The sequence below is a fragment of the Taudactylus pleione genome, unplaced genomic scaffold, assembly GCF_031769625.1.
Source record: "Taudactylus pleione unplaced genomic scaffold, aTauple2 ptg000539l, whole genome shotgun sequence".
NCBI lineage: Eukaryota > Metazoa > Chordata > Amphibia > Anura > Myobatrachidae > Taudactylus > Taudactylus pleione.
The window spans coordinates 3,226,208-3,252,657 of NW_028284941.1; the positions used below are offsets into that span (position 1 = coordinate 3,226,208).

The window sequence follows — 26,450 nt, forward strand, 5'->3', positions numbered from 1 at the left end:
CTATCCTGACACAACCGGCTATTGTTTAAACTACTGGTGATGTTAGTAGGTGTGCCCCGCTCACCTCAGTCAGCAGGTTCTGACCAGTGGCTCCTACACCAGGAGCCACTGGTGTCTGGGCAATACATAAGTATTTTCACGGAACAGAAAGGGAGCGGGGGAGGCCTTAAGCGTCTGATGGCGAGGCACACCCCAAGGAGATGTAGCACACCAGTAGATCTGTCAAGGTGGTTATAGTAACTGTAAAAAAGCAAGGCTGGGACATATTTCTGAAGTCATTTATTATTCTGTACTGGTGACAGGTCCTTCTTAAGCAAAACATTTCTTCTAAGTACAATGTCAGACTGGCATATTAGGATGCAGCAATTTTCTAAACAAGAAACTGTGGCATTCTAAAGCGATGATAAGCTGTCAGTTTAAAAGTGAATGAGGAATTTTATTCCATGTCAAACTATAGCAGTTCTGCTGTTAAAAATATGACATATAGAGTTTTCATGGTAGGCTGACTTCAGTGCATGCCAAATATTCCTAGCCATTAAATCTTGGGGTTCTAAATGAATGTCTGACAGTGCCAATAAAAGACCAGTAACACCAAGAATGGCTTGAAATAGTTTCAAGAATATTCTTAGCAATAAATATTTGAACCAAAAGGTTATCATTATGACATTTGAACTATTTCTGGCATTACAAACCTGAAGTGAACTCATTGCATTTCTTATTGCTTCCCTTGTACTATCAGGTTCTACTTCTGTTCATGGGGAATTGCCCTGCAATTAATTTATCGAAAGGTAAGCACAGTTTAAGTGTACCTGAAAATCAAGTGATCTATTAAGGAACACTGGACCCTGATGCAGAGATGGACGCAGTTAGCATCGTTGCTGCGTGTTTAGCCTCCTGGCAGCATTGGAAATCCTGTTTCCAATGAAATCCTGTTTCCCCCCTGTTTTTCCAGCAACCAGCACCGGGCTGAACCAGCCAAGGGGCTTACACTATAGCAGAGAAACACACAACGTGGGGTGTGCCTGCAATAATGTGTAGCCAACCCCAGGGCTGGAAATCCTCGGAAAGTCAGGAACCAAAAGTAAAACGGAGGACCTCACATTTTTTTCCCTATATTTACACTGTAACACACTATTCCTGCTTTGAATCTGCTGTTGACTGTAAGCAAATGTATCATTTTATTTGGCTGCAGTGTCTACCGTAAACAGGATTTTGGTACCTACAGATAAATCCCTTTCTCCGATTCCATAGGGGACAGTGGAGAGCATAGACAGTGCTGAGAGGGAGAAGGCACTTTAATTTTTTAAGAAGTGTGACTAGCTCCTCCCCCTCTATACACCCCCTCCAAGCCTCAGTATTAGAAAACTGTGCCAGAGGGGATTTGTGAAAAAACAAACGGAAGAGGAGGAGGAGGCGAAGCAAGCACACCAAACATAGGAAACGGTTGAAAAAACCGTAACACAACCAGAGACAACAAATCATTGTCCAACAGACATAACATAAAAAGACCCCAACTATGGCAGGAAGGAACAGCGCAGGGTGGGCGTCTAGTGTCCCTATGGAAACGGAGAAAGGGAGTTATCGGTAAGTACCAAAATCCTGTTTTCTCCTTCATCCACTAGGGGACACTGGAGAGCATAGACAGTGGGGATGTCTCAGAGCTCCCATTACGGGTGGGAAAGAGCTGAGAACCCTGCAAAACAGAACGGCCAAAGTGCTCTGGAGAGGACACAAACATTGCCTATCTAGAAAGAGAATAAAGGAATGTCGGCCAGACCCATATCCGCTCGGCAAAGTAATTACATGGAAAAACCCCACGAGCAGACACCCACGAGGAACCCACAGAGCGAATGTGTTGTAATAGAAGAAAACAAAGGCACCTAGGTGAAGTCATATATGCCTGACAGATAGTCAGACGAATCCAGAGGACCAGTGACTCTGTGGAAGCTGGCCAACCAGGACGAACAGCATCATACACAACAAAGAAAGCTCGCTTTGTATATAACTGCAGTCCCTACCATATAAACACTAAGAGCCCTAACAAAATTTAAGGATCCTGATGAAGGAAAATGTCGTGGAAGAAATGGTACCACATTAGCTTTGTTGATGTGGAAAGCCGAAACACCCTATTGAAAGAAAGTCCAGTTTAGTACAGAGTTCCACTCTGTCATCATGAAATATCAAGTATGGAGGATGACAGGATAGAGCTCTCAGATCCGACACCCTCCTGGCTGATGCCAATTTGAGAAGAAGTGCTACCTTCCATGAAGGTATTGAACTCCAACTACAAAATGTCGACTAGAGGAGACTGTAATAAAGAAAATACGAGATCCAAATGCCATGAGCCGCTGGAGGAAGAAAGGGTGGATGCAACTGAATCACACCCTGTAGAAAGTCTGAACCTTCGGTATGCAAGATGCACTTGTTCTGGAAGAAAACCATCAGAGCTGAAAAATAAACCTTCAGCAAAACCAACCGCATACCGGCCGAGAAACTTGTTTGCAGAAAAAAAATAAAAATAAACAGAATTGTGGCTAGGTTGATTTCAGTAGGAGGAGCCCCTCCACATTCACACAGTGCAACATAAGTTTTACCATAATGGTGGTAATGCTTAGAATATCCTTCTCTCCTAGCTCTAATCATAGCAGGGCTTACCCTGGATGAGATTCCTGTACTTCTGAAAATGGCCCTTTTAAGAGCCACGCTATCAAACATAGCTGTTTTGGATACACTAAAGGAACCCGTAGTACGAGAAATTCTCTCAGAGGTATAGGCCACGGATCCTCGATCTGCGGAAGCTGGAGGACGAAATACCAAGATCTGCTAGGTAAATCCGGAGATACCAAGCAAACCCTGGTCTTCACCCTTCTGATGTGTAAAATCCGAGGGAGAAGAGGAATGGAGAGAACAGATAAGCAACTTGAACTGCCACGGTGTTGACAATGCCTCCATTGTCACTGCTTCGAGGTCTCTTGTCTTCGAGCAGTAGAAAGTAAGTTCATGAATTTGACTTGATATCATGAGGTCGACCTGAGGAAGACCCCACCATAGGTGAAAAAAGACCTACGGGTGTAGAGCCCTGGATGCACATTCTACCAGCTGAAGAAGTCTGTTTTTCAATTTGCTACACCTGGAATGAAAATTGACGAGATTGCCATTGCAAACTTTTCCACCCAAGTTAGAATCCGGCCTACTTCCTTTAAAATCGCCGGACCTATGCACTGTGATTACTGTACGCCACTGTCATGATGTTGTACCCTGACTCCACAACAGCAGATCTGCTGTCTAAATAGTGTAGGAAACCGCCAGCTATTCCAATATGTTTTATCAGCAGACTCGCTCCAGTGATACACAGCGGCCCTCGAAGTGCTGTCTTCACATCCTCTAAGACTTGAGTCCCATTCCCTTCTCTGAATGTGTTTTCCTCCAATAGGAATATCAAGTTCAACCACCAGAGAAGGGAATCCAAGTTCTGGGACTTAACTTTACCTGTAATTGAAGGAAAAGATGGGATTCTGCTCACTGAGAGAGAAGGAGTAGTTGAAAAATCTGTCCTCTAATGCCTTGATCCTCTACTCCAGGAGTCGAGTGCATTCATGCACCAATATCAGACAATGTCGAAGGGCCGTTCTCACCATGTCCTGAATGGAAGATGCTCTTTCCTGATGAAGGAACTCTCTCTGACATGAGGTGTCCATGATGCGTCGTTGCAGATGAGACTAGGGAAATACAGTGACCATCCCTGAATATGAGACGGCTCTGAGTTACTGAGACATTTTTCAGTAATTGGACCCTGTAATGAGCCTTCAGCAGAAGATCGTCTAGGTAAGGGATAATCGTGAACTCCTGTATCTGAAGGAGAACCGTCATGACAGCCATGACCTCTGTGGAAATGAGTTCCAGAAAATGAATCTCAGAATCGCCTGGTGAGGCGGCCATAAAGGGATGTGAAGAAGTCGTTGTTGATATCCAGAGATATCAATAATCGCCGTTCTCTAGTCCCGCATCAACTAAAGGGACTCTATGTAGAACTGGAAAATCCTTAGGAATAGAGTGATATTCTACCAGTTCAGAGAAGGTCTGATCAAGCCATAAGGCCTCGGAATCACGCAAAGCCTGGAGTAAAAACTAGTCCAGTTTGATGGCTGGAAACCTGGTTATCACACTTGTGGATAAAAGTTAGTGTATAGTATGCTGTAAAAACAATACTCCTATTGTTGGAGACTTGGTAAAAAAGCAAGGTAGAGGGTGAGACTAAAAAGTCAAGCTTGTATCCTCGAGTGTTGAAAACCCGGACACAATCGTCCCGACAAGACTCCGTTCATACAACTCTGAAGTCCTAAAGACTCGCTCCCACTGTGGGGACCCCCAAGTAAGAGGAAAACCCATCCTGCACTATACCTAGTAATTGTCACGGCCAGGGTATTTCAGCATTGCGCTAGGCGAGTGTTACCTGTGAGGTCATTGTGGCGCGGGCTGTCTGGTGGCGGAGCTGGTGTCTGGCGGGGGGCTTTGGCTGCGCGCGTTGTTGTGCGGGCCTGTTGTCACTCTGCGCTGGTAAGGCCTGGCGGCGTCTCCGTTCCATTTGGTATGGGCGCCGCCATCTTGCCTTCTGGCCATGTGATGCAGCTGGCCAATCCTGGTGAGTCACATGTTCCCTCCGGCCAGTAACAGCACGGCATGGGGTATTTAGGAAGGGTCAGTGCCTTCCTTCTTTGCCAGTGCAACGTGTATCTCAGCCTAGCTGAGAGGGAGTTCTCTGTGCTTTCCTGTTCCTGTAAATTCGCTGTCTGCCAGTCTGCCTGTCAGCTCCTAGCTCCCACTGGACTACCCCGCTTCCTCCATCACCCTTGCCCATACCTGAGTGCCTGAGCCTGCTGACATCCTGCGCTTCAGTTCACTACTTGTATACCTGGCTTGTTTATTTCCAGTTCATCCCTGCATACCTGGTTTGATTATTTTCAGTTTCACTACCTGCACACCTGGACAGCTCTAATTGTTTCTACTTGGACATTAACCCTTTTACTCCCACCACAGAACTCTTGTGCACATTTATATATTCCTGGACTTTTATTTACTGCCATTGTATGTCTACTCAAGCACTTATTAAAATCCTAGTTTTATTTTCTAATCTGCTTCTGTGATCGCTCCTGCTACCACCCCGGGTCCACAAACAACCCAGAACATAACAGTAATGGACTTAACCTCATGTAGAGTAGAAGTTATAGCGACTCTACTGCGACCTCCGGAACCAGAGGAAGTTGATGGTCCCCTGAACAACTGGGACACGAAAGGGCCGAAACAAGGGTCCTGTATAAGAACTTCTAGGGAGAGAAATCGCAGACGGGATATGAGAGGAATTACCCCCTGTAGATTACCCTGACAGGGCGCAGTTCAAACTCCTCTCCAATGTCTTTAAATGACATGACCAATTATCTGCTGCAGTGGGATTCTCACATGCTGTACTGCTTTGCATGATAGAGAGAAAAAGATATGTATAAAACCGCCAGGACATCTGAAATTTGTTTATCCGGATGTTCCCTAGCTGACAACAGAACCTACTCCAGCCTTACTGAAACTTGAAATGCAATAGCAAGTCTGTTATCTCCTTTTAAAAAGAAAACTGTGGGACAGGACTAGTGTCCCCCTTTTGTCATACCTGTCGGATTGAAGCCTACACCAGCTGGTATTCCCAGGCATCTAAGATCAGATGAGATCGGGTGTGTAGCTGTAGAAAATAATTCTATTTTAGAAAATATTTTCAGAATCCCATACTGGAATTCAGTTCCCCTTCCTATATAACAGGCAATGTAATTACCTGCCGAACAGGGATGTCTCTAGACTCACTGCAAGGAAAAAAACATTATCCATGCATGGAAAAGTTTTTACAGAATCTGACATCGATCAGTACGGGAATGAGCCTTGCGATTATAAAGGTAAAAACTCCTGTCTATATCCGTCAGTAGAGAGATATATATTCCACTGACAGAATAAGCTCATTAACGGGAGTGTCATATGCGCTACACAATAGGGAATTAGTGTTGCACAATATTTGCAGGTATGTAGAGACGCCTTAGCCTCATGATACATATAGACCACACACACATTAAAATTAAATGAAAAAGGTCAACAGCAGAAACTGGTATACAGAGAGACAGATGCCCCAATAGCGCTCCTAGCAGTGCCAGAAACGCTAGGCATAGAAGACAGGTATCACAGATACTGAATGCTCTCCTAACCAGCCTAAAACTATATTTCAATTTAGGCTACCAGTTTCACTACAGCAGCATTTATAGATATATACGTATAAAGACATTAGGCAGCTGTAATGGCCGCCAGCATCTTCCAGAGAAGTGCTGGGGATGCTGAGAGGAAAAAACAGGGCTCTGGAGCCAAGCTCCGCTATTATTTAAGCACTATGGCGCTTAAATATACTATAAACCGCGCTATTTAGAGATGCCACTCGGTAAGTGGCAATCATCCTCTGATATTAATGGGGTTGTATGAGGCTCTTGCAGCGGGTAATCTGTGCTCCACATGTTGAGCCACAGCCTGCTGTAGAGCTGCTCTGTTATAGCAGCCTTGTGCTGTAATTGTCTTATACAATAGCCTGGCTACCCCGCTACCCAAGGAGCCAGGATACCAACAGCAACTGTCTGAGCAGCCTTGTGCTGTAATGGCCGCCTGCCTTATGCCCATAACTTGGCTACCCGCTACACGGGAAGCCAGGATACTTAAAGCCGCTGCCTGCTGTGTTTTGCGCAGAGGGTGGCAGAGCCAGATATTATACCGCCTTTTATACTAATAACCTGGCTACCCCGCTACTCGGGGAGCCAGGGAATACTTACAGAAAGCTGCGGTGCTGCCGGCAGCAGTAGTGACTGATGGGGGCCGGTATGCGCGCTGCAAGCAGCGGCATGTGGAACCCCCTGTAAAAGAGACGGTGATCTCAGCAGTCGGGGACCCCAGGCCAAGTGCGTGCACTTGCGAGCGGGTCCCCCGGCAGCTCTATCGTTGCAGACAGGCAGTGCAGCTGCTGCCTGTCTGTCCTCAATTAATTCTATCTTCAGCACAAAAGTGCTATCTAAGTATACCAACCCCTGAGGAGGAGTGTGAAACACATCTAGCTCCCCTCGGGCACAAACTAATACTGAGTCATGGAGGGGGGTATAGAGGGGGAGGAGCTAGTCACACTTCTTAAAAAATTAAAGTGCCAGCTCCCTCTCAGCACCATCTATACTCCCACTGTCTATGCTCTCCAGTGTCCCCTAGTGGATGAAGGAGAAAAGGGGGCAATCTGACTGAAAAAACACATGGAAGTAACCGATTTGTATCACCATCAAATCTAAATAGACAGTCAAATACACTGCTTAGTAAATTTGTGATTTACAGCACAACACACAGCATCTGTGCACAGTACGGGAAGAGCTTGGGGACAGCCCAGCATCTCCATGACTGCTGGGCACATCCACTAGAGTGATGGAAATGGAGCGTGATACGAGGCCATGCCCTTCTCCAAGTGGTCACGCTTTCTTTTTGGATGTACTGATTGATTGGGCAGGGCGCCGATCATGAAAGAGGACATCTGAAAAAGAAGGCTAGAGTGAACACTGTGGGTATGACATTGTCATTCACTAGCTGTGCAGCCACACACTTTATGGGTCTACATGGTGGTTTTACACACAATGGGAGCAGCCAGGCAACATCCTCTGTTGGCAATTTTTCAATCGACAGAAAGTTCTGCTTTTTGTCACGTGTCTGAGAAACATAGCACCATCTCTGGATTGCATTATGCATTTTTATCTTCAGCCTTGAGGAGAAACAGCAATGAATATCATCTGCCCTCTCCCTCTCCTAGAGGCTCCTTCACATTGCAGGCCAATGTGGTATGATAGCTCTTGAGAAATTATTGTACCTACGGTTTCTATGTCTAGCATACTGATAACCTTACAGAAATGTGGGCCTCAATGATACTTTTCCTTTCTATAGGAATGCAGAGGATGAATGATTTTTCTTTATTATTTGGAAGTTGTGTGTGGGAAACAGGGCCGCCAAGATCTGAATGGGGCCCAGGTACTGGGGGAGTGTGGCCAAATCAGAGTGGCGTTATTAATGCAGGTATGCATGTGGTAGTTGGCGTGATCGCATCCATAATGCGATGCTTGATACAACCCGCCCTGGAAATGTAGTACTGGGCTGCGACTTTATATCCCAGCAACATTCCCTGCCCATCACCAACATGGAGGAACAGCAGCTTCACAAGTAAGAAACTGCCAGCAATTGCTCCTCTGTGTCAGCACTGAATGTGAAGGCAGTACGGAGAGAGAAAAAACAACGAATGAGTGATATTATGTCACTCGTTCAGTATTTTAGGCGCCTTCTAAATCCTGGCACCTAAAGCTAATGCCTAGGCTTATCTAGCTGTCACCCCATCCCTATATATAGGGCACCTTCACACTGAAGTGGCTTCTACAGCACTCTACAAAGTTCTGTTTAATCTATGTGACCAAGGTTACATCCAGCTTTAAGGTGCACATCTTGACTCTGAAGGGAATCATCAAAGCAGCCTTAATGATAAACTCGTTAATTGTAATTGACTAGTGTAATACCTACTACGTTAGCTCATCACTGTTAATTAAAAGTGAAGGCCTGATATGGGACAAAAGGATTTCACTGCTTTTATCACCATGTTAGCATAACAAAAGGAGCTATAAAAATGTAGAGTTTTTCTATGAAAAGGTGCTCATTGTTACAGATGAGTAATAACACCAAGTGCTCATTGTTACAGATGAGTATTAACCTCTTCCTCCACAATACTTTAAATTATTATTAATAATCATCATCATCACTATTATTTTAGTTATTTCCCTATACGTGCACAACATTCATGTTGCTAATAGTATGAGAATATTTTGGTCATGCCTTAAAATGATTTCCAGTTACCTTTCAGCTCAGTATTCCATGCACTGCTTACCCTAGATCAGTGGTTCTCAAACTCGGTCCTCAGGACCCCACACAGGTCACGTTTTGCAGGTTGCCTCACAGAATCGGTCGTGGCCATACATTATGCAATTATCGGTCTGATCTGCCGATATTCTGTGGATCAGGATGATAATTGCATTATGTATGCCCAGCTTAACTAGTAATAATAACCTTGTCATACTTAATCCCCCTGTATTAAAATAAACACTCCAAGCAGCAAACCTACTAAACCATTTTCAGACACTTAACTTGTGAGCTAACAGTATTAGTATACTATAAGTGTACCTAGTTAATAATAACTTTCATTTAAATCCCCCCCTTCCCCCGTATATAAAACACACATTGGTCAACCTGCTATGCAGGGGACTTGAACTCACAACCTTGTGTACTGCAATCGGACACTTAACACAAGTGCTAATAGCTTCTGTGTAGAAAACCAAGTAATTCTATATGTAAGCTAGATGTAATTCTTAGTTTAGATCATTACAGCTAAGCAGACCTACCTAGTGTGTGGCTGCAGGCTTGTAAGGGAACTGACTTACGGGCCTATTAATCATCGGAAGCCGTATAGATAAGTATCCAACTCGCATCGGGGGAAAATTGACACCGGAGCAATTCATCATCGCTCCGGTACGGGGACAGCTGCTCCGTAAAGCAGCTGTCCCCTCGGTTAGTATCGCAGCTACAGAAGTAGCTGTGTAACTTACCTCTTCCCCGTTGTCTCGGCTACGCATGCATGATCCGAGGTCAGGCATGCGCAAAGCCGCCGGGGAGGTAGTGACGAGGCGGCGGAGGGATCCGCTCAGGTCCCTTTTCAAATCCCCGGTACTCCTTCCCATAGGAAGGAGCGGGGATCCGAGAACAATCGCCGTCTGAAGATTGCTGAAAATCAGGTGGTCCTACCGGACCCCTGATGATGAATAGCCCAGTAACCTAAATTTTTCTGCATGGTTACCGGGCCATTTATCATTTGATAAATAGGCCCCTATGTACCTCCTAGAAGCCTGCAGCTGCACACAACATACATCTGCTTACTTGCAATGATTTAAGCTTAGAATTACAGCTAGTTTATTTACAGTTACATAAAGTTAGACGGCACCCAGTTTGGAAACCGCTGAATTAGAGTATTTTTGCTATCATGTAATTAAATATTAGCTAGTTCCTTTTCCTGTTCATTGTATAATATATTAAAAAACTGTAATTTCATCATTCAGTATAATTATTGTTGGCTATGTTTACTGCTGTTTTTCATGGTGTACTTGCATTTAATTGGAAATACACATATGATTTATTTGAACTACATCAGCAAAACTGTTGTTAAACTACTGCCAGGGATGCAGAGCAGCATGGCAGTGAAAATGAAGACACAGTCAGACATTTATAGAACCAAGTCTGTCATTTTAAACAGCCAAGAAAGAAGCAAGTCCATTACGGTTTAAAGAAAAAACAGGGCTGTAACTAAGGGTGTGCGACCGATACCACTGCACAGAGCGCAGGGCTCTGTCGGTGGCACCATCACTGCCCCATGGTCCTTGCTTCTGGCTAGCAGGTAGCCTGAAACAACACCCTGCAGCCAGTAACGCTGCACCAGTGCCGCCCGGATCGTCCTTTGGGGGATGATGTTTCATACCTTGGAGAAAGATAAAGCGGAGAGAGATACCAACCATTCAGCTTCTAACTATCATTTTTCAAACACAGTCCCTAAAATGACAGACAGACACTGATTGGTTGGTACTTTATCTCTCTCCAAGGTTTGATAATACCCCCCCCTATATTTTTTAACATACTTTCCCTTATTATACACTCTCTAAACTGGACTGGGTAGATGGTGATATCGCTACCTACCCTTATACACTAACTCCCTGCTCCATGCCCTGGTGAAGTCATCTAAACTTCTTTCTGCTACAACATATGTTTTCATAGGGCAAAACTCTCCCTATTCTGCCTGCATGTTAAAAGTCCAGCTCTCCTAGTATGGATCTGTTTCACTGCCTTTGGAACTGTCCACCTATTAAAAGGATCTAGGTCGGCATCTGGATTAAGGATGGGAATTTAATTATGTTTCACCTAAACTCATTGATGAATTGGTTCCTGTGGCCGATAGCTAACCTTGCAATGGTGAGGATCCAATGTTTCCTCACAATCGCAAGTTTTTTTAAATGTTCTACCGATGTATTGGGTGGCAGGGGCCAGCAGGCAGACTCGTTTGATTGGCCTCGTATGTACAGTAGACCTGTGCACCTTCAGTTAAATCCTCCTCTTTTTAAAACAGACAATTCTCGGCATATTATACAGAGGACTCAAACTCTTAACCTCCAGTCTGTAGTCGAAGAAAAATAATCAACTGAGAAATCATTCATCAACATCCAGATTAAGGTTGGGACATCAAAAGAAAACATCAATAGTATAAATGTTTTAAACATTGGTCAAAAAGCATTTTTTAGTGCTAAACATTAGTTAAAGAATACCTACGGCTTCTGATGTTTCTACTTATTTTAAGTAAACTAGCTACTTAACTACACTCGAAGCAACAGATTTGAACACGAAAACCTCATACCATATTCAAACACTAAACTTGTGATATATCAGTTCTAGGGGGAAATGTGATAGCCTGCGAGATTCTGGCATCTGCGCAATTTCTGCGACTCTGGCCGATGTTTTATACAAGATTGTGGTTTTGCCCTTTAAATTATTTCTGTTACGACTTCTAGACTACTGCATTTCCCCCATAGTGTGATTTTTATGCATCTTGTTATTCTGTAAAATACTCCTGTGTTTAAAACCCACATTGTCTAGCATACAATACAGGGGACTTAAACACACCACCTCATGTACTGCAGTCTAAGACGTAACAAATGGAGCTATTTGCACCTGCATAGGGAGCCTTGTAATTCTAACTATGGGCCTGATTCAGCAAGCAACGCAAAGGAGAGAACGCACAAACCTGTCCGCTGCGAGAATATGCTAATCAATGCATAAGCACGGAGACAGCAGCACAAGATGCAGACGCCCAGCCCTATATTAAGCCACCCATCTCCCTTTACTCAAAGCCTGATGAGTACACAAGATAGCGTAAACATCGGTAACATCGAGAACCATCGACCACATTTGCATAGTAGTGGTTGACCAGACCTCGCGCAATTACTGTGTCCGTCGCTGCACTGGCTTAATTATGGATGCCCCTAAAATGGCGTCCAAACACACAGGCACACCTGCGTTCACAAGACCACCGCCCGTTACCACCCACAATCGGCACTTCTGCGGGGTCTGCGTGCATGCTGCGTGTAGTCTGCATACGCTTACCCGACCGCACTGGCTAGTTTGCACACGCGCAGTGTGATGCATATGCATGCGCAGTACAAAAACATCGGCCAAGTGCGTGCGTTCTCTCCTATGTGTTGCTTGCTGAATCAGGCCATATATGACATCAGATATAATTGTCAGTTTAAACCATTACAACTAAGCAGATATATGTAGTGTTTGGCTGCACACTACACATAGATCTTCTTAGCTGCAACAGTTCAAACTGAAAATTACAACTATAGTTATAACTAGGAGGCTTGCGATACATGAGCAAATAGCTTATGTACTAAGAGGCTGATTCAAAGATGGACGCTATTGTGTATTGTGGCAGATTCTGTGTCTTTGTACGCAGCTGCTTTGAGTCAATATGTAAATGCCGCAGGAGGCGTCTTCTGTCCCTGACCCGCTGCTGTGTCAAAAGATGCAGCATCGAATCATCTGAGACAGGATGTCCGTGTAATTCACGCTGTCGGGGCCAGTGAAGGTGCGTCCAAGGATGCAACCACTATCTTCGGCACGCCCAGAAAACAGGGTCGACACTCCCCCGTTTACCGCCCCATCGCCGCCCCCAAACGTAAGCAGCATGTTAATCATGCTGCGACTTTTGGGGCACTGCGACCGACATAGCAGAAACAGATCTGCACATGCGCAGTGCAGCCCCTGCGTATGCGCATATCTGCAAACATCGGAGATGTACGTAAATATTGCATTTACGTACATCTCTGAAATAGGAGATAAGTGTCTGACTGCGGTGGATGAGGTTAGGTGTTCGAATCTCTTATTTGCATGCTGAATAACGTGTTTTAAATACAGGAAGACTTAACTGAATGACAAGGTGAAAATACATCACACTATGGGGGAAATGTAATAGCCTGCGACTTGCAGGCATCAGCAAGTATGCCCAATTTTTAAAGGTGGAAATCATTTAAAAGGCAAAACCAACCTGAGGGTGAGGTTGACAGACACATGGAGGGGGTGAGCCTGGAGAAATACAGGGGAAAATGAGGCTAGAGAGATAAAGGGGAATTGTGGCTGAAGAAACACAGGGGGTATAAGGCTGGAGAGAAATGGGGGGGATTAAGCAGGGGAGGCAAATGGAGTTTGAAGCTAGAGAGATACAGGGAGGGATGAGGTTGGAGAGATACAGGGGGATAAGCCTTCCAGGGAGAGATGCGGGGAGCTCAAAAACAAGATTTCTCTTGCCAGCCCTGCTCCCTACAGTACTATACTGAACTCCTACCTATACTACTTACATTTACACTCTCACTACTGCCTCAATATCAAATCTGAGCCACACTCACGCCTCTTGTCTCAGCTAGACCCCTTTTCTCACTAATCTGTAAGCACACATGAGCAGAGAGTTCCCTACTCTTTGTTTCCACATCTGCATTTAGGGATCACTATGCGATTGCTGCATACTGTGCATGCATCGCACTGCGCGTGCGTGAAGGCAACACTGCGATCACGGAAGACCACGCAGAGCCATCACAGTTAGCATTTGGTGGTGGAGCTGGAGTACTCACTGCATGCAACGAGGTTAGCAATTTCTAAGTTAGGTCAGGGCTGCTGTAATTCTGTGTGTGAGGCCGACGGTATTCGATGTTACCGATGTATATGGAGGTTTGCAAGTATTTACGGATGTGAGATAGCGGTAATGGGAAGCAATGGGTGTCTCTATGCTGGCAGTGCAACGGCTTTGCGATAGCAATCATTATCATATTTTTGCAACACACCTGCGTGTGATTATGGAGTTGCGATCGCAATAGCGATCCGTAATGAATCAGGCCTTTAGTTTGCCTATATTGTAATTCCTTGTTGTAGTTATGTTCTGTTCACTCACCTGTCCGGAGACACCTACAAGTTAATGGCAATCATAATTCTAAAAATTACATTTTGTAGTTTTTGAAGCAAATATATAATACTGTATATTGTAAACTGAGTACAGTATAGGTCAATGCGTTTAAAGTTTTTTATAATGTCCCGTATCTTCATGAGATTTTAAGACACAAGTAACATATTTTGCATGTTTGAAATAGTTAATATTTCTACTGTTAAGCATATATAGCCTGATTCAGAGCTCGTCACAATAGTGATTATGGACGCAGATCGAGCGATTGTTTGCCATTGTGCATGTGTATTAGCTGCACTGAACATGTGCAATGATTGCATTGCGACTACGGACGCACAGAGGAATCCAGCGCAAAGTGAGTGACAGACTGTCAGCGTTTGTGGGAGGTGACGGGGGGGTGGTCTGAAAAACGCAGGCATGTCTGTAGTTTGAATGCCGTTTTATGGGCTTGCATAAATTAGCTCATGAGATCTCTTATGCAACTATGCGTGTCAGGAGAGCTCCCAAGGCTGCAGCAGGTCAGACCTGCCGCAAGGGCTAGATGGCTGCTCTATGTGCATCGATGTTTCTGACATTTTTAGATGGCGAGAGCGATGCGGTCCCCACTGCCGGGTCTCCATTGGAGACCCGGCAGTGCCTTTTCGGATTCAACAAAGCATTCCAGGCACTGCCGAATCCCCGTGCCATGCACATGCGCAGATGGACCATCGCGCATGTGCATTACACCACAGCCCCGTCGCTGGCAGCGTTAGGCTGCCAGCAGCCCAGCGGAGCACTTCGAGGGACCTCGCCGGAGGGGTAAGTATTGGTAAATACCAGTGAAATTTTTCGTTATTATCACAGTGAAACTAAGCAAAAAATTCCGCTGGTATTTGCCTTCGTTGGTAAATGCAGGGGCGCCGAGAGGGGGGGGGAGCGGGTACAGATTACCCGGGCCCTGGCTTTCTGAGGGGCCCGGCGGGGGCCCGGGTCCGGCGCCGCTCCTCCCCCTCACAGCAGCCCAGTACACAGCGTGTGCTGAGCTGCAGTTGGAGACTGCTCGTGGCTGCCACAGCAGCCACAGCAGTCTCCTATGCCTGTGCGGGGGAGCGATCACACTGATCGCGCCCCCCTGGCTTTGCGCCGGGGTGAGGGGGCTCAGAGCGCCCCCCCTCCCCAGCGCCACTTAGTGGCACTGCAAAAAAAAAAATTCTATCGGCAAGGGGGCGTGGCCACGCCTCCCGCTATTAGGCCACGCCCCCTATTACCAGGGCCCGCCACGGCTCTTGGCGGGCCTGGGTAAATGGGGGCATTAGTGTGGATCTGGGTAGTTTTATGTGTATCTTGCTAGGTTCATGGATCCAACTTTTTGTGTATGATTAGTATGGATCTGGCTTTTACCATCTTCCGTTTTAAGGTGGAATGATCACTTTAGTAGATGAGAAGGTATGTATAGTCAGTCATTGCAGTAAGTCTCAGTATCTGTTCTGACTCTGTAAATGTGAAAAACTGCACACAATTATTTTTTTTGGCAGAAATACAATTTTTTTATCTGTATTCTGAATGTGATTCTAATTATCTGCTCTTTTTTTATAAGTATGCTCTACACCAGTGATTCCCAACCTTGGTCCTCAAGGCACACCAACAGTCCTGGTTTTAGTGATACCCATGCTTGAGCACAAATGGTTAAATCAAAGTAACTGAGGTACTAATTAAGTCACCTGTACTCAAGTATGGCTATCCTTAAAACCTGGACTGTTAGTGTGCCTTGAGGACCGTGGTTGGGATCCCCTGCTCTACACAGTACAACTTCTGTTGTTCTGCATAGTGGATGCAATTTTCAGTACATTAAAATACAATTTAAAGGTGTGTATCTGTCCAAAACACATTTGCAGTAAACACATGTACTATTGATGGATATGCTTTGCATATAAAATTGAAGATATATTATTAGTATGCTTTGTATTTGTATTTTATGCATTTGTGCTTCATAGAATAAAGTATATTTCTGAAATGTAAAAAAGACTTTCATACGTGGATCTGAAACGAAACGTAACAAGAAAGGTAGACAGCACTGGGTTAAATCAGTTTACCTATACTCTATCTGTTCAATATGCAGGGAATTGATGAGGTACCACAGCAATGGAACATCAGCCGGTTGCCACGGATACTCTTCTCAGGCAGATGTGACAGAGCACTCATCAGCAGCTAGTAACTTCCAGAGACATATACAGGAAGTAGTTACTTCAATTTATATATTCCTTACCCCAATTAATGCCCTCAATGACCTGTCCATCCTTTCACATTCCTGTTCTATGTCTGACGTCCTGAGTCCTATCAAGCTGTATTTATCAGTGTCATTTTCTATTACTGTATTCAGTCTGGCTTGTCAGGCGTTATTATTCTCTGTACCCGACAGGTATTCATTGTTCGCTCTAGGGTACCATCTTATTCTGAGCCACTGTATAATACATATGATTATGTTACTGGTCAAATATGAGCATGAAATTATAAAGGGGTGGCATATTCAGCGTCCAAGTAAAATATATGAAAGTAACTAAATGCAAAAGGCTTGACTACTGTGACGATAGTAGCTGGTTATATCCAAGTGTGTTATCGCAGAGGTCAGGCTGTATTGACCTGGTGCTGCAAAGTGCAATATTTCAGCACTGAAGATTTTACAACATTTTCATTGCTCAATTATGAATCTTCAGGTTGTATCATAGTTTCCAAAATGATGGAAGCTACAAATTAATAATGGTAAAATATCTTTGTGTCATCCTGCTCATAGCTCATGAAAGCAGGGGATATTTAACCCCCCAAGTGCTGGGAGTGAGGGAAATAGCCTGCATTGATTTCAGCAATGTGACAGAACAGCTGTGGTAGGAGGGGCAGAGTCTGCAGGATCTTCTGGGACAATGCAACATCTGTCAGCTCGCATTACGTTGTTCCTCATCTGCCTGCTACCCAAGCCTAGTGTCAAATAAAAGGTGACACCCTGATCAATAATACCTTAATCCATAACTGAAGTATTGAAAAGCACCCTTTCTCCATCTACAAGAGCTAAGTAGATCTGTCAGTGAAATGCTAGAAGACTATTAAAGCCTTATAGCAACCATATAAACATAGTTAATCGAAATAGTAGTAGCACAAGTAAAATAGCTATACTGTATCATTGCTAGTAAAATAGCTATACTGTATCATTGCTTTTGTCACAAAACTACTAAAGGGGCCTATCCATTAGCAGATAAATTTGAACGATGAACGATATATCGTTCAGTCATTCAATTTATCCGTCATGGATAGGCCCTGTGACGATGACAGATGCGCACTTCCGCAGCCGACAAATTGTGTCTTTTTCATCTCTCCAACATGTTGGTCAATTATCGCTTATCGCTGACAGATATTAGAAATATCTGTCAGTTTATAAGCGGTAAACGACGAATGATATTTTTAATGAAAATGAATAGAAACATAATAAAAATCCACTCCCAGAATGATGTCATGCAATATCGTTCGTCGTTCGTTGTTTGCAAAAATCTGTCATGTACATGACAGATATCTGTCACCGCAGCCCCAGGAATTTTCAAGGGATAAATCTTTTGTCTTTCATTGTAGAGAAAGATCTGCTAATGGATAGGCCCCTAACAGTCCATTTCAATGTACTCCTATCACGGAAAGATGACCTAAGAATAGAAAGTATTTAGTCAGTTAACTGAATTACATTAAATTTCAACACAGCAAGTTGACATTCTACTAAAGAGTGTCATAAAGACCCTTGAGACAGTTTAATGCATACTAGCTGCTGCAAAGTGACAATCACAGAAGCAGCTTACAGATCATCCAGAGTGTCATTTTATTGCAGTAGAACAAGCTGACAGCAAACTGGTGAAATGTGTATGTTTGCATTAATTCACATCACCGCATGCCGTAGATAGGACCATTGATCACTAAGGCATAAAGGTGTCTTCAGGCTAGAAGTTGTGATGTGTGTCCCCCACCATGTATCAGGAAAGACCAGCTAGTAGTCCTGGAAACTTTGTCACCCCACGTCACAGTCTTCACGGAGCTGTTGTCACCTCAAATGACTTTCTATCCCAGCTCATTTGTAACCCATGCAGCACCAGAACAGCCACTACTGCAGCACTACGGTGAGTACATTGGCATTAGGACAAAAACAGAGGACACAGTCAAAGCATGCAGTATTGTGATTACAGAAACTACCAAATTCTAGATGACCTGACAGGTAATGAGTGTGCTTAAAGTGAGGATTACACATACCTGCAGGACTGATGGCATCTAGCTCACATGAGTGGCATTTACATACAATTATTTTTATCTGATAAGTATAATCCTTTACTTGGATTCCTGTATAATGGCACACACACAAATGGCACACACCATATAAAAGTTATATAAAGCCATCTATGGAAATTGCTGGTAATCCATTCTGAAATGAGTGAGCTTGGTCAACACTGCAGTATAAGTCAGCTGCTTGCAATATATTTGCACCCTATCAGAGTTCAGGTGTCCTACACTAGGGGATGCAACTCATAGCCATAGCCACATATTAGCACTTGGATACTGAACAAAATAGTCCTGCAGCTGTGTAATTACCTCTTTTCCTTCTAGAGTAAATAGAGCAAAAAGACATACACACATATATATTTCTGCATAATCTATAATACAATAAATATAAGCAGACGATATCAAAAATAATGTAATAAATAAGTATTCCTCAGCAGAGTGTATATATATCCAACTTATAAGATAGGAATTTGGGAGAACAATGACTATGCTTTTTGCACTTGTATTTCTAATTATATATTCTTCATATAGACATTTACGGATACAGTATAGTAGTCTGTATTGTATAAGCAGTCAAGCATGATGCAAACAATCTATAACCGCCTATAGACAAATGCAGAGTAACACAGATACTTCTAAACATCCAGCAAGTGTGCCTATTCAACGTGGCATTGGGAAGACAAGTCCAGCCTATGAATGCAATGTGACATATAGTGGTATATGGCATGGAGAACACAGGTCCAGTCTATGAAGCAATGTGACATATAGTGGTATGGCATGGAGAACACAGGTCCAGCCTATGAAGCAATGTGACATATAGTTGTATGGCATGGAGAACACAGGTCCATCCTATGAATGTAATGTGACATATAGTGTTATGGCATGGAGAACACAGGTCCAGCTTATGAATGCAATGTGACATATAGTGGTATGGCATGGAGAACACAGGTCCAGCCTATGAATGCAATGTGACATATAGTGGTATGGCATGGAGAACACAGGTCCAGCCTATGAATGCAATGTGACATATAGTGGTATGGCATGGAGAACACAGGGCCAGCCTATGAATGCAATGTGACATATAGTGGTATGGCATGGAGAACACAGGACCAGCCTATGAATGCAATGTGACAAATAGTGGTATGGCATGGAGAACACAGGTCCAGCCAATGAATGCAATGTGACATATAGTGGTATGGCATGGAGAACACAGGTCCAGCCTATGAATGCAATGTGACATATAGTGGTATGGCATGGAGAACACAGGTCCAGCCTATGAAGCAATCTGACATATAGTGGTATGGTATGGAGAACACAGGTCCAGCCTATGAATGCAATGTGACATATAGTGGTATGGCATGGAGAACACAGGTCCAGCCAATGAATGCAATGTTACATATAGCGGTATGGCATGGAGAACACAGGTCCAGCCTATGAAGCAATGTGACATATAGTGGTATGGTATGGAGAACACAGGACCAGCCTATGAATGCAATGTGACATATAGTGTTATGGCATGGAGAACACAGGTCCAGCCTATGAAGCAATGTGACATATAGTGGTATGGTATGGAGAACACAGGTCCAGCCTATGAACGCAATGTGACATATAGTGGTATGGCATGGAGAACACAGGTCCAGCCTATGAATGCAATGTGACATATAGTAGTATATGGCATTGAGAACACAGGTCCAGCCTATGAATGCAATGTGACATATAGTGGTATGGCATGGAGAACACAGGTCCAGCCTATGAATGCAATGTGACATATAGTGGTATGGCATGTAGAACACAGGTCCAGCCTATGAAGCAATGTGACATATAGTGGTATGGTATGGAGAACACAGGTCCAGCCTATGAACACAATGTGACATATAGTTGTATGGCATGGAGAACACAGGTCCAGTCTATGAATGCTATGTGACATATAGTAGTATATGGCATGGAGAACACAGGTACAGCCTATGAATGCAATGTGACATAGTGGTATGGCATGGAGAACACAGGTCCAGCCTATGAATGCAATGTGACATATAGTGGTATATGGCATGGAGAACACAGGTCCAGCCTATGAATGCAATGTGACATATAGTGGTATGGCATAGAGAACACAGGTCCAGCCTATGAATGCAATGTGACATATAGTGGTATGGCATGGAGAACACAGGTCCAGCCTATGAATGCAATGTGACATATAGTGGTATGGCATAGACAACACAGGTCCAGCCTATGAATGCAATGTGACATATAGTGGTATGGCATGGAGAACACAGGACCAGCCTATGAATGCAATGTGACATATAGTGGTATGGTATGGAGAACACAGGACCAGCCTATGAATGCAATGTTACACAAACAAAACATAGTTAAAAATCCAGCCTTCACCCCTTGGGTAGCAGGAGAAAAGTGTATGATAATGAGGGCATGACATTGCTTTTACACCGTATCTCTCTATGACACAGGGGGGATTCCAGTGCTAAATGGCTATGCAAACCTAACAGGGAATACAGCACTGTGCAAGCCCTTTCCATACATCACACTACATACATTTCTCTTGCCCTGTCTGCATCATTATGATAAACTTAACCCTTCAGTTGTCACACCGGATAGCAACACATTGTGAATACCCTGCTAGAACCTTAGCACACATGTAGATGTTACAATTCAAACCCATAACACAACAGACCATGAAGGTGAATGTTAACATTTCTGCCCTGACATATATTGGGTGGAAGCCAGGGGGTACCCCAGCTGTATGGATGTAGGATAACGGTCTCTCCCATCCACAGACTCACCTCCTCAGGCTGCCAGCTCCTGCAGATCCCGCATGTACCGCATCTTCCCGTGGCAGACCTTTCTCTTTTTTTTTCAGAGGGAGAACCCAGTGGGGCTGGCACAGGCAGAAAGTTGGGCAGAACGTCTCTTCCCCTGGGTGGTGGTAAAGGGGGGTTTCAAGGTATAGAGGTGGGTGAATGTAGAAAAGGGAGGAGACCTAGGTTTGTGCTGCAGTGCAGGATAGCTGGGCATGCAAGGCAGGAGCAGTGTCTATGTCTATTAGACAGTAGGAGAGAGAGAGGGAAACAAAGGAAGGTGGATCATGCTTCTGTAGGGAGGGGAGCATGGTATGTAAGGAGAGACCATCTCTCACAGCAGAACGGGCTACCTCCGCTGCACCTGTTACAGCATTGTCATTAAATACTCTTATTTAGAAGGAAACACCGGAGTCAAAGGCATTTAATCCAGACCTGGTTTTGAAGTCGCTTCCTTTTAAACTTTGGTTATGATAGCTGCACACTACATAGATGTGTTGAAAAGATGAAATGGATTATTATGAAATCTGGAAATATCTAACTTGCGCTTTGTAAGAGAAGATAGATTAGTAATAAACTACAGATAGCTCTTTTACTCTTAAAAGTGTATTTCTGTTGAACAGTCTACAGATAATACTATCAAAATATCTAAACAATATTCTGCCAGTTATACTAGGATACATATTATTTACCCATTTTTTTTTTAACATAACTAGAAAATTTGCTTTGTGCATCATTTATGAATTCGTGAATAATTACAGAAACATAGTGCCTGGCACCAGGTTTATTAACATGAATTTTATTTATTTCTTATTTGTATATCATCCCTTTTTTGTTTAATTCTTAGGATTGTTTTAAATATTTTTGATCATTTCTAGAAACATGAGACCTGATTCAGATTTGCACACTATTGCTGCCGCAGCTGCCATTTTCTCTGCTGTGGTTTTGTGAAAATATGCAAATGGACCCAGCCACCAGGACTTGTACTGAGACAGCCGCCTGAGCCTTCACAACTGTCTGCAACTGTACAGTGGGCTTGATTCAGAGCCGCTCGCTCTGAATCAGGGCCGGGCTTTTCTTTTTTTTGGATCGGGACCATCGGGCTTGCGACGAGACCCTTGTGGTAGGGTCTCATGGCCGCAAACCCCAGAGAGATTTCGGCTCTAACAGAGCCGGAATCTCTCCACTGACATCACTCGTGATGTCAGTGGGGCCGCCCCCAAACGGCAGGCGTTCTCATGGGAACGCCTCCGTTTGGGCAACCACCCCCTTGGGCCGCCCACCAAAGGGGGCGAGCTGTCACTCAACATCGACAGCTCGCCCCCTTTGGTACAAGACCCGGAGTGACGGATAGCCCGTCGCTAGCCAGGTCTCGCGCATGCGCACGATGGACCCGGTGCATCGGACGCTGAACATGCAAACATCCACTCCTTGAGTGAGTCTATGGTCACTCAGAAAGACCACTGTAACTGAGACGCCGGAGCCCTGTTTCCTGTGCACAGGATCGAAGACGGAGGATGTGACGCCCCCGAAATGGCAGACACACCTACATTTTTAGCTGACACTCCCCTCTGCCACCCACAAACACTCCCTGCCTGTCAGTCACACCGCGAATAAAGACTCGCAGCCTGTGACTATGGTAATGTACTTAGGAGCTCATTCAGACCTCGCTAGGATGCGGTAGCTCGTAGCTGGCCGTTATTTGCATTTTGCGCATGCGTATGCATCAGATCGGGAAGCGCTCGCTCGCCCAGCATAGACAGCCCAGTTGAATGAGTGACAGAAGAGGCCGTTTGTAGGTGGTTTGTAGGTGGTAAAAGGGGCAGGCCACTAGAAACGGGGAATGGAGGTACAAACGCAGGCTTGCCTGTGTGTTTACACACCGTTTCAGAGGCGTGCATAATTAACAGGCAGCGTCACTGTACACGTCAACTGGTTGTATTTCACACTGAAGCGATCGCAGTGCCTTCGGCCAGGTATAGTCAACCACAAGCGCTGCGAGCACATCTGATGGTGCTTGATGTACCAATGTTTTCATGCTCTTCCAGGACATGACGTGCGCAAGTGGGCTTCTTATGAATGGCTGGTGGGCGTCTGCTTACACAAAGTGATCGCTCGCCAAGACATAGTGGGCGTGCTAATGCCTTGCCGTGCGATCGCCTGCCTTGCTGGGCGTGCGTTGGATTTGCATACTCTGGGAGCGAGGGACCGCATCTAGTGAACGGCTCTGAATCAGGCCCTTAGTTTCATGCGCAGTGGCAAAAAATTGCTTTATTTGCAAAAACACCAGCATTGCTTACAACTGGGCCTGCTCTGTATTAGGTTGCTTTATTGTGATAAAATTCTTCCTTCATATGCTGAGTACATAGCCTATTAATATTGCTACTATAGCTATCCACCATTTCTACTATGATCTGCTTGTCATTGGCTTTCCCGCAAATAAAATAAATATTGTAATAGACATGGAGAGTCCTATACAATGCATGGTTTATAAAGATCCAATTTCTAAGTCAGCAGAGAGACAAGTGCAATGATAAGTAGCAGGAAGTAATGAAAATCACAAATGGACTTTGGAAGCAATTCTCTATGATTCAGTGCCATGAGTGACATTTATAATGATTAGGATAAAGAAATGGTGGCACTTGTTCTGTGACAAAAGCTTACCTCAATGCACACTGCACACTGGACCTTCAAGTAATAGAAACAGGTACCAGTATTAGGAGAGATGTGGGAGGAATGGTAATGCATAGAGATAGAATTAAGCCCTTAAATTTAACAATAGGAAAAGCAGGAGATATTGCGTATAGTTCAGGTCACCTATCCTCGCAGTAACTGAACTCCATAGTTTTCTATGGGAATGTTATTTAGAAGATCTGTAAATCATAGCTTTCTGGACCTTGCATATGTGGGCTAATGCCATTTGCAGATGGTGCTAGTCCATTAACTTCAGTGGGGCAGTCCTGTAAGAGAGGGATCTTGCATTCCCTCTCTGGTGGTCTGGAGCTGTTCACTGTGCCAATCGCAAGAGTTTTGCATGCGCAGTTGGATAGACGCACATGCGCAGTGGTGCAGCCAGGTGTGAACACAGAAGTAAAGTGATTGTTTATGCAATCACTGTACTTCTGTATGCGCAGTGGTCTCCACACGCACAGTGGTCCAACCGGGAAATTTGGTTAAACATTGAGGTGCATAGTGTGATCAGATTTCTGTGTCTAAAGGGCACATTAGCAGGTGAAATTTATCACCAACTTGTCGAATTGTACAGTGATAACGTCATGTCATGGAAACTGGTTTGGGTTTGGTGCACTGCCTTTGATAACACCAGGCCACACTTAGCCAACCACACTTGTGAATTGTTACAGTGCACCCCTCCCCAACATCCTGATTTCAGCGGGACAGTATTGTCCCGCTGTTCCAGCCGTGGGCCGAAGTGGCCCGTGGGTGGTCAAATCGGGAGGTTGGGGACCCCAGCTGTGCAGCGGCGCCGGACCCCGGAGACTCTGAATGGATGCTACGCACATGCGCGCGACATTCATCCAGTGACGATAGAGGGGCTGGGGAAGCCCAACTAGTGAGGCTCCCCCCAGCCTGACGTTATTTGGAGGTGGGCACGCCTCCTAATAACGTCACATAGGGGGCGTGGCATATGGTCGCGCACCAAGATAGGGCGCAGTGAATAGGGCCGGAACAGGGTGCTCCGACCCTTGAAGCCGGCCCTGCTTTAAACCATTGAAGAAGCCCCTGTGTGGAAGGCGATTTTCAACTGACAATGAAGTTCAGCCAACCGTCATGTCCTGGCTTCAGGCGCTTGACACTGATTACTTCTATACCAGGATAGATGCCTTGGTGTACCGTTGGAACAAATGCTTAGACAAGTATAGGGACTATGTGCAAAAAAATCTGTACCAAGGCCTTACTTTTGATTATACATATATGTACGAGTTGATTACATTTATGCAATGATGAGGTCTTGTTACCTTATTTATTGAACTACCCTCGTACAGAGATATTATAATTTTTTAAGAATTTTTGTAAACTGACGGTTGTTATCTGACCTGCACATTCTGCATACTTCGTGGCAGGGGGATGTAGTTAATAGACTAGCGGACGCAATGCCGCCGGTCTAAATTCCGACTCCTCCTGCCCGACAAGGGACTTAAGATAGGCGTCAAAATGCCGACGCCTATTTTAATCTGATGCCGGAACACCGACCCCCGCCATCCCGATCGTCCTCGGACGGGTAAGTATAACACTTAGCCAGGGGATGGGGGGTTAGGCTTAGGAACCCACGGGGGGACTTAGGGTTAGGCACGCCTCCAGGGAAGATTAGGCTAAGGAAAGGGGGGTTAGGGTTAGGCACTAAAGCGGGAGGTTAGGGTAAGGCACCCCTAAAGGAGGGTTAGGGTTAGGGGGGCATGAGGGGAGGGTTAGGGTACTTACCTTAGCTGTCGGGATTTCGACCCGCCGGCCTGCCGCTGTCGGTATTACATACCGATTCCCATGGCAGGACCTCTCAGAGATAAAGGTAAGAAAACCTATTATAGAGATGACTGCCGTGCTTCAGTTCTTTTTGTTATGTCGGCCATCATGAACAGAATAAATTATACAAATCCTGATAAAAATAATAATCCTGTAACTTTGACGAAGCTCATGAAGAATATTGATTTTACAGGAGCAGAGGTGACGACAGATCCAGTACTTTGATGCTCTTCTGTTTCCCCATCATACTCCTTGCCATTGTGACTAGGGATCCAATCCCGGGACCAGAATCATCGGTATCATGGAATTTTGGCCTAGAATTGCCAGGATCCTGGGACTGGAGCGTCCAATCCCAGGATTTCGGGACTAGTGAGCGCAGGTTTTTTTTTGTGCTGTATAGTGGTTTTTTTATGGCTGGCCGCACTGAGCACCTGCAGCAGCGTGATATCACAGGTGATGCTGCGCATCCCCACTCCGGCCCACCCCTTCAGCCCTACCCATTCGCCCCATTGACAAATTCAATCCTGGGAATTACGGGATTGGGCGGGTTTCAATCCCAAATACTGGGATTGAAGAAACGACCTGGGATTGGCCTCCCTAATTGTGACACTTGTATCTTACTGGGAATTATTTAAATGGGTTATGACCTCTCAAATCGGTCCCTAAATAAGTGACATAAAGTACATGAAATACAGAAAATCTGTGGCTGGCTGAATAGGGACTAAGTGAAATAAGAAATT

The 26,450-nt window shown here is 44.7% G+C and overlaps 1 protein-coding gene across 2 annotated transcripts in view; it reads right to left on the reverse strand.

The window, feature by feature from the left end:
* The window catches only part of DLGAP3 (DLG associated protein 3), a 500,666-nt gene extending 479,247 nt beyond the window's left edge, over positions 1-21,419 (reverse strand). For both annotated transcript variants that reach the window (XM_088451181.1, XM_088451182.1), the window contains exon 1: positions 21,217-21,419. The gene's annotated coding sequence lies outside the window, so the exon portion shown is untranslated. The remainder of the gene's footprint in view (positions 1-21,216) is intronic.
* Between the last annotated feature and the right edge of the window lie 5,031 nt (positions 21,420-26,450).